This window comes from Lepus europaeus, chromosome 12 (genome assembly GCF_033115175.1).
Source record: "Lepus europaeus isolate LE1 chromosome 12, mLepTim1.pri, whole genome shotgun sequence".
NCBI classification, from domain to species: Eukaryota; Metazoa; Chordata; class Mammalia; order Lagomorpha; family Leporidae; genus Lepus; species Lepus europaeus.
In genome coordinates, this window is record NC_084838.1 from 30,111,837 (window position 1) to 30,121,077 (window position 9,241).

At 40.1% G+C, this 9,241-nt stretch overlaps 1 pseudogene; it reads left to right on the plus strand.

The window, feature by feature from the left end:
* Positions 1-3,151: 3,151 nt before the first annotated feature.
* On the plus strand, positions 3,152-5,150 carry LOC133771211 (ubiquitin carboxyl-terminal hydrolase 5-like; annotated as a pseudogene).
* Positions 5,151-9,241: the final 4,091 nt, after the last annotated feature.

Below are 9,241 nucleotides of genomic sequence, written 5' to 3' on the forward strand. Positions count from 1 at the left end.
AAATGTAATTTGTTAGAATTTTCAAGTCCATTTGGGAGGGTAGAATGACATGGCATGAAAATAGAATGAAAAAAGTACTATATAAACACATTATTTACTCATTTTAAAAACATGTTTATTTATTTGAAAGGCAGAGTAACAGAGGGGGTGGTAGACAGAGAGTGAGACCAAGAATGAGAGAGGGAGAGATCTTCCATCTGCAGGTTCAGTCTGACATGACTTTAATGGCCTGAGCTAGGCAAGGATGAAGCCAGGAGTTTCTTCTTGGTCTCCTATGTGGTTGGCAGAGTCCCAAGTTCTTAGGTCATCTTCCATTGCTTTCCCAGGCCATTAGCAAGGAGCTGGATTTTAAGTAGAACAGCTGGGATATGAACTGGCACACATATGAGATGCTGGCATCACAGACAGTGGCTTACTTTGCTATACCATAGTGCTGGCCCTTGTACAAAATATTATCTGTGCTGTAAAGAAAGTATGGTCCAAGTTTAGTGTGAGGGATCTCAGACAAGCTTAATAAATGTGTACTATTTTCCTATCCCATTTCAGACTCTGTTCTAGGCTATGCTTTCTTATTTGAGATTAACTAGTCTTATGGATCAATAGTAATTTAAGGATATGGTGATGAGTGCATGAAGGAGGTTCTTGGGACAGCTGAACATTTCTGAAGTTAGAATTTTAGATAAAACGATGACACAGTGCAGTGTACTTGACAGGAAGTAAAGGTAGAAGGCCCATCATTCGAAGAATCTAGTCATTTTAGTTTAAAATTAACGTTCCTGAACCAAGAAGGGTCTTTATAAGACATACTTGAAAAATCTAAGAGTGTGTGTGTGTGTGTTTGTAAATGTTTTAAGAGAGAAAAGCATTATATGTAATACATTCTCTCTCTCTCTCTCTCTCTCTCTCTCTCTCTCTCTCTCTGTCTCGTGAGTTCACTTACTTGTGAAGCTCTGTTATTAATCTTGTCTCACCCCAGGAGCAGTTGTCTTAGCCAGCTCTGCTGATTTATTGTCATAGATCACAGGAAAGGTGATTATATCAGAGTGTTAAATGATTGGGGAACTCAGTTTGTTGCTCTGGGTTGTCCCTGCAGCTTTACAATTACTTCACCCAAGCTTAACTATACTTTTCCAAGCTTGTTTTTCCCTCTGCAGTTATGTCTCTTGCTCCTACATTTGTTTCTACATGGTTATATGATAAGTACAACAGTTTTAGGTCAAAAAGCACATTCTGCCTTCTAGTCATCAGGACTCTTAAATAGCATGGGGATTCAGACAACTTTTTCATAGGTCCAGGCTGAGGAATTCACAGCACACACAGCTTTGTGGAAGTTGCTTTGATACATTTTCTATCAAACATTGCATGCCCAGCTGGCTGCTCGTCAATCTGTGTCCTCTATTTCTCCTTATTTTTCCAGAATTGAGTTCGTAGGATATATAAATATGCTAAATGGTAAAATATGCAGGAGGGAATTCTAAAAAAAGACTGTGGTGTATTAGATGACAGAAGAAACTGATCAAACAACTAAAATAAGAAAAGTAAAAAATACCAAAAATACACAAACAAACCTTCACCAGGCTGAAATTACAAAATAAGGCCAACTATATGCTCCAGATAATTCAGCCCAAACAAAATCAAAGCAGGTGCCAGGAGATAACGAACAATCCTTTTCCGGAGAGGGTTGTTTGATGTTTCAGAGTTCAGGGACCTAGTGTTGTTGTCATGAGTTATGTAGTTATTCCTTCCTTTGGCCCTAATTCCCCTGTTTTAAGTTTCTTTTAAATTTATTTCATTTTTATTTGATACATAGCAAAAATGGTAGAGAGACAGAGATCTTCCATTTGTGGATTTACTCCTCAAATGTTTGCAATTGCTGAGTGTGGGCCAGTCTGAAATCACCTAGAACGTAGTCTGGGTCTCCGATGGGCATTGCAGAGATCTAAGTCCTTGAGTCATCACTGCTCCCTTCCTTGTTGTGCATTAGCAGGAAACTGAAGTGGAAACAGAGCTGGGACTTGAACACAGGCACTCCCATACAGGATGAGTCTCAAGTAACATCTTAACCATTGTGCAAACCAATGTGCAAACACCTGACCCTGATTAACACTGATATGATTAACATAGCCTTGATATTTTGTTAACATAACATAACATGACCTTGATTAAAACTGATTGCTCTAATATGAAGAAGATCCCTCTCCACAGGCAAAAAGGGTATTGAGGCAGGATTAGACATAGAAAAATGGGACAACATATGAGAAGCCATTGCTGTGTTACTGGCAGCAAGAACTATAGAGGAAGAACCAAATCCTTCCCCAAACTCAGTCCTCATCACAGAAAATTTGTGTCTTTAACTCACTCTTTTTCTTTCTCTATTACTACTTTGTTTTCCTGTTTACACACCACTTTAACTTATTTTTGGCATGAAGGAAAATCAATCACTAGGGTATTACATTTCTTTTTACTGTGGCTTCTTTATGGTAGGTCTTTTGATCTTAATAATCAGAACTTGAATCTTTTTACTTAATGATATGTTGCATAGTGATTAATGAAAGAGCAAAATATTTCAGTTGGTGCATCAAATTATTGATATGCCATAAATTAATAATCCATATATTATCTTGATCAACATGCAAAAAAGTAGCTTTAAAAGCAGTATCAACTTGTATCCAGAAGATTAAAAGAAAATTAAGTATAAGCTCCATATTATAAGAAATGAAATATCCTTATAAAATAATCTGAGTTGAAAACATTTCTGGCATAACCAAAAAATGAATTTTTTTGAAAATGCCAGGAATACCAATATAGAACCTAAAATAAATTTGCTGCACTGTAAGGCAAAATTGTATTTATTGAAAACAAAATAATTGATATGAAGCCAGGTTGAAGGAGCCAGGAACTCCTTCAAGGGAAATCCAAGTACTTGGGATATCATCTGCTGCCTCCCAGGCACATTAGCAGGAAGCTGGATTGGAATCATGGGATAGCCAGACTCAAGTCAGGCACTCCAAATGTATATGTCCCAAGCAGCTGCTTAACGCAGTGCACCATAACACCCTGCCCCACATTATTGGTTTTGAAAATGGAAGGATGAAGTTATAAACAAGGAAATTCAGATAGCTTACAGAAACTAACGAGGATCCCGGTCCCTGAGGCTGGAGACCGGGACCACAAAGATGAATGTACCTTCTCCTTCAACATGCCAGACTCTGAGGGCGGCCTCTACATCTGCATGAACCCATTCCTGGGCTTCGGGAAGCAGTATGTGGAAAGACACTTTAACCACACAGGCCAGACAGTCTACCTGCACCTCTGGCAGCCACAGCATCCAAAGGAAGAAGATACTACTGCAGGCACTGGAGATCCGCCCCACAAGAAGCCCGCCCAGCTGGCTATCAGTATGGAAGACGGCTTTGACCTCACTGGGGAGAAACATGAATATGATGAGGATGTGAAGATCGTCATTTTGTCAGATTATCTGGAGATGGCCCGGGATGGGCTAGGGGCTGCCTGACTTGGCAGAGACTAGGTGACCAGTGGAGGCCCTGCTGTCAGCTGACTCAGCCTCCTGCAAACAAGAGCTGCAGGCATAGGATGGGTAAGACCAGCAGGTGTCCAAGAATGCCTTCAAACTCAAGCAGCTGGACAACACTGCCCACATTCTCCCCTGTGGCTGGAAATGCTTCAAGTGTGACATGAGAGAGAACCTGTGGCTCAACCTGTCAGATGGGTCCATCCTCTGTGGCCAGTGTTACTTCAAAGGCAGTGGGGGCAATAAGCATGCTTTGGAGCACTACAAGGAGACAGGCTACCCGTTAGCCCATGCTGGAGCTGGTTTGCACCCAGGTGCCCTTCAGCTCCCACCTGGAGGCCTATGGGGCCCCTGAGCAGGCGGATGACTTCTAGAGTACAGCCCTGCAGGCCAAATCTGTAGCTGTCATGAGCACGTGGTTCACCTCATTCCCAGATTACCTGGTCATCCAGATCAATAAATTCACCTGGCCGGCGCCGTGGCTTAACAGGTTAATCCTCCACCTTGCGGCGCTGGCACACTGGGTTCTAGTCCCGGTTGGGGCGCCGGATTCTATCCCGGTTGCCCCTCTTCCAGGCCAGCTCTCTGCTATGGCCCAGGAAGGCAGTGGAGGATGGCCCAAGTCCTTGGGCCCTGCACCCGCATGGGAGACCAGGAGAAGCACCTGGCTCCTGGCTTCGGATCAGCACGATGCCCCGGCCGCAGTGGCCATTGGAGGGTGAACCAATGGCAAAAAGGAAGACCTTTCTCTCTGTCTCTCTCTCTATCTACTCTGCCTGTCAAAAAAAAAAAAAAAAAAAAAAAAAAACCAAAAAAAAAAAACCAAACAACAACAACAACAACAAAAATATAAATTCACCTTCAGCTTGAACTTGGTGCCCAAGAAACATTGAGATTCCAGAGGAGCTGGACATCTCTCAGCTAAGGGGCACCAGGCTGCAGCCAGGAGAGGAGTTGTCTGACATTGCCCCACCCTTGGTTATTTCGGATGAGCCCAAAGAGCCCTTGCTGGATGACGTGGTCATCAACCAGCTGGTGGAAATGGACTTTCTTATGGACGCCTGCCACAAAGTGGTCTACTACACGGGCAACATGGCCTGAGGCTGCCATGAACTGGTAATGTCACACATGAACCACCCAGATTTTGCAAATCTCATCCTCCTGCCTGGATCCATGGGCCTGGCTCCGTAAGTGCAGCAGCTGTGCCCCCACCAGAGGTCTGTGTGACTACCATTGTCTCCATGGGCTTCTCCTGGGACCAGGTCTTGAAAGCCCTGCGGGCCACAAACAATAGTTTATAGTGGGCTGTGGACTGGGTCTTCAGTCATGTTGACGACTGGATGCTGAAGCAGCCATGGACATCTCACAGAGCCATTCAGCTGCTGACTCCATCTCTGAATCTGTGCCAGTGGGAACTAAAGTCCAGGATGGGCCTGGAAATTATAAGCTCTTCACTCTCATTAGTCACATGGGCACCTCTACTATGTGTGGTCACTACCCCTGCAACATCGAGAAGGAAGGCAGATGGTTGATCTACAATGACCAGAAAATGTGTGCCTCCAAGAAGCCGCCTAAGGACCTGGGCTACATCTACTTCTACCAGAGAGTGGCCAGTTAAGAGCCTGCCCTCATCCCTTCCACTAAGGGCAGGGACTGGCTGCCTGGCATGAGGGATAGAGGCTGTGGAATGGACTTGAGCCCCTCTACTCTGTACTCTTTTTCTTTTTGTCCCCAGCATCTGGAAGGAAGCTGGAGGCCACAGGAGAATAGCCAAGCCAAGAGGAGGAGCACTCTGTAGACTCGGGGGATAGAGCAAGGAGGGGACAGGAGGGGGCTGCCTGCCTGTCTGTTGGAGTCTTTGTTGCTTCCCAGCCCTTGAATCCAGTGCTCTGCTTCTCTGTGCCATCCTGACCAGCCCCTTGGTATGGAGGGGGAGGGTCTTGTGTGTGTGTGAGTGTCTGTGTGTGAGAGTGTGAGTGGGTGGATGTGGGTGTAGCTTTATGCATCCCCTTATAGGGGATGTGGGCCTGTGACTCCCTTCCTCCTTTGTGTTTGCCCCAGTGTGGTTGGGCAAGAAGGGATATGAGGAAACCCCCGCAACTTGCCCTCCTGTCTCAGTCCTCCATCCTGTCTTTTCCTTGTCCTTCTCTGGAAAATGCCAAAATACAGGAAGTGAATAAAAGTACAGTGACTAAAAAATTTAAAAAAACATTAAAAAAAAAAAACTAACAAAGGCAATTTTTGATATGGATTCTCCCTTAGAGTTTTCCTGTCTTGTACCCATACCTAGGCTGCTGACCAAGGTTCTGAAACATTAAAATCATTATGCATTCAAAGCTATAATTGTAACTGCTGCCCTTACTAAAATACATAAATCCATGTTTGCATATATGTCCTCTTCCACCATTTGTACAGATATAATAAAAACACCATGAACTAGGTTGTTAATAAACAATAAAAATTTCTTAAAGTTCTAGAAGCTGAAACAGAAGATTTGTGTCAGATCAATCCCCATTCCTAATAATTAGTGCCTTTGTGTAGTGTCTTTACCTGGTGGAAGAGGAAAACAAGCTCCCTTGAGCCTTTTTTTTTTTTTTTTTGACAGGCAGAGTGGACAGTGAGAGAGAGAGACAGAGAGAAAGGTCTTCCTTTTTGCTATTGGTTCACCCTCCAATGGCCGCTGTGGCCGGCGCATTGTGCTGATCCGAAGCCAGGAGCCAGGTGCTACTCCTGGTCTCCCATGCAGGTGCAGGGCCCAAGGACTTGGGCCATCCTCCACTGCCTTCCTGGGCCATAGCAGAGAGCTGGCCTGGAAGAGGGGCAACCGGGATAGAATCCGGCACCCCAACCGGGACTAAAACCTGGTGTGCCAGCGCCGCAAGGCGGAGGATTAGCCTGTTAAGCCACAGCGCCGGCCAATCCCTTGAGCCTTTTTAAAATAAGGACATTCATCCCATTCATGAGAAGGGGGCTCGCATGACCAAGTTACCTATAAAAACCCTACTTCTTAATACCATAACATTGAAAATTACAAACTTTGGGTGAACACAAACATTCATATCATACTGCCTAGTAAATTCTCTCTACCCATAATCTACTCTGTCAGTTTTTCATAGTAGGTACTAATGACTTTGCCTTTTTTTCTGAAAACATTACTTCAAGTTTCCAGTGTAAATCTATTCCCAGTCTACGTTTAGTCTACACCATTGCTTTTGGCCTGATCCACCTAAATTCATCAGGGCAGTTGGTCAAAATGTATTCCATACCACTGGCAGTATTGGTTTAGGGGAAAACTAACAACTAAAGCTCTTTCAATGATAAGTTTTTGATTTATTTAAAAAGAATATCACAGAAAGGATAATTTATCCACAAAATTTTCTGGACTTAAAATTCAAAAGTTTTCACAGTTGATAAATTTTCGATGAATTACATTTCCTGTGAAGTATATTTTATACCTCACTAACTTGGATGAAATTTAGAAGTAAAAAGACACAACACATTCATGCAGCTTTTTGTTTGCATTAAACTATCCTTGGCTGATTAAATTGACCATAAATGTCTATATAGTTAACTTTTGAATGGAAACAATAAAAAAATTAAACTAGCATTTTTACTATATATCTCTCATGCTTATCTCTTAGAAATTAAAATCTATTTACATATTGCTAATAGTCTTCTTTAATATTCCCCATTAAAATGTTGCTAGGTAATAAGATAATTTCATATAGAAATAGTTTCTGTTTTCCTAATGATTATAATTTCTATGTGAAAATATTATTTATGTAAGAATATTAATGTGTTTTATTGAATGTAATATTATTTGTATGCGATGCATATGAAAAATAAATTCTATATTCTTGAATATAGTTATTTCACTACAAACATAAAAAATCTTTTATTAACTAATCAGTAATGCATATCTTTCAATATATAACTGAAATGAACATTAGATCAACTTGAATCATTGTATCCATAAAATTATTGATCGAAGATTTTAATTTGTTTTATGTATTTTTCTTGAATACATTAATGATCACTAAAATACAAATAAATTAAAATATTGAATGTAGAAATGTACCCTGATAAATCTTCATTTTTCTTTTAGACTATTTCTACTCAGAGGAGTAATTGCATCAACTCTCAAAATTTATATTAACTTGTTCTCTGCAGTGTCCTATAACATTGTTAGCTAAGCCAACACTTGCCCATCAAAAATACAGTGGAATCTCAATATTGCTGTTGAATCATGTTAGGGAGTACTTGAGTGGTCATAAATATAATTAAATTATTTTTAGTTTTATAATTTACTTTTGAATAAATACCTTGTGTGACTATATATTTTCCCATTTGGAAAATGGTCTGGTGTCTTAATTATTAAATAATGAATACATTTAAAATAGGTACAATGACTTGAGATAAGAGGAGTGTACGTTTTAGTCAATCTTTTCTTATTAAAACTTCTAACTAAAGGCTACACATTCTATATGTTATATTCTAAAAATGAAACATAACTCATTCATTCAACTTTTTGAGGAGTGCCAGGTTGTTGTTGGAATGAGACGTGGTTCTTTGGATTGTTTCTGTTACAAGTGCTCCATCCTAGGCACCTGGGGTTTCTGATTCCTTAGTTTTCTTCCATTCATTGTAACGTTTACTTTATCATATCCTGTATTTCCATGGCAAGAAAATTACCTGACAGAATTCTATGGTCTCAGTGGAGATGTGTCATATCAAATTCTGGATCTTAGAATACTAGCTCCATTCAAAGTGTGACTCTACCAGTATCTCAACCATTTTACACATGGTCAAGATGTACATATGGAGGGGGTGGTGGTTGTTGTTATATGATTTGGTAACAGAAAATATGAGAGATCAGAGTTCTATTGGTCCAACAATACAGCTGCTAGTGTGATTGTTAGGCATATCAGAGTAATGCTGATTAGTGTCTTACAGAAGCAAATCTATATTACTTGTAACATACTCTATATATATAATTTCAGGAATTCAATCAATATGTCTATGCCTTAAGTTTCCTTTCTAGTATTACATACTAGAGATCAACTGCCCAACATCCTGTAAGATAGTTAACTACAAGTGAAATAATTTAAATATAATTATTTTAGGAATTTTCAAGGCAAATTCAAGTCAATGACAATATAAGATGATTTTGGAGTTAGCTGATGGTAAAATACATCTTTAAAGTACATTTATGTCAATTACATACTCCATTTTTTGACCATGGAAACTACCCAAATCAGTCATCATCTAGCTCTAACACCTTGTGCATTTATTTTACCTACTTGTATGCTGAAAGCATTAGAAAAACATTCCTTAATACAGACTTTAAAACTGCATTATCATTATTATATAGAACCTAAGATACACTTTCTAAACTGTAAGTTTACAGTTTATGCAAATTATTTCTATGTAATCAGAAGTTCTATTATCAGATTGTGTGCTATTTAATGTTTCATATAATGGCAAATGCTCAGTTTTATTTTACTAAACATAGCAAGTATTAATGTGTAGGATTTCAGCTTCATAATGACCCTGAGAATGAATATTAATCACTTCTATAATATGTGGAAATCTCAGTTTAATAAAATTTTCATAAGTTAATTTTGTTCATTGGCAGCAGGGATTTATAAAACCTCCCATATGAACTGTAGCTTTTACAGAACTCTTTGTGCCTTATTGTGGTATCTTGGG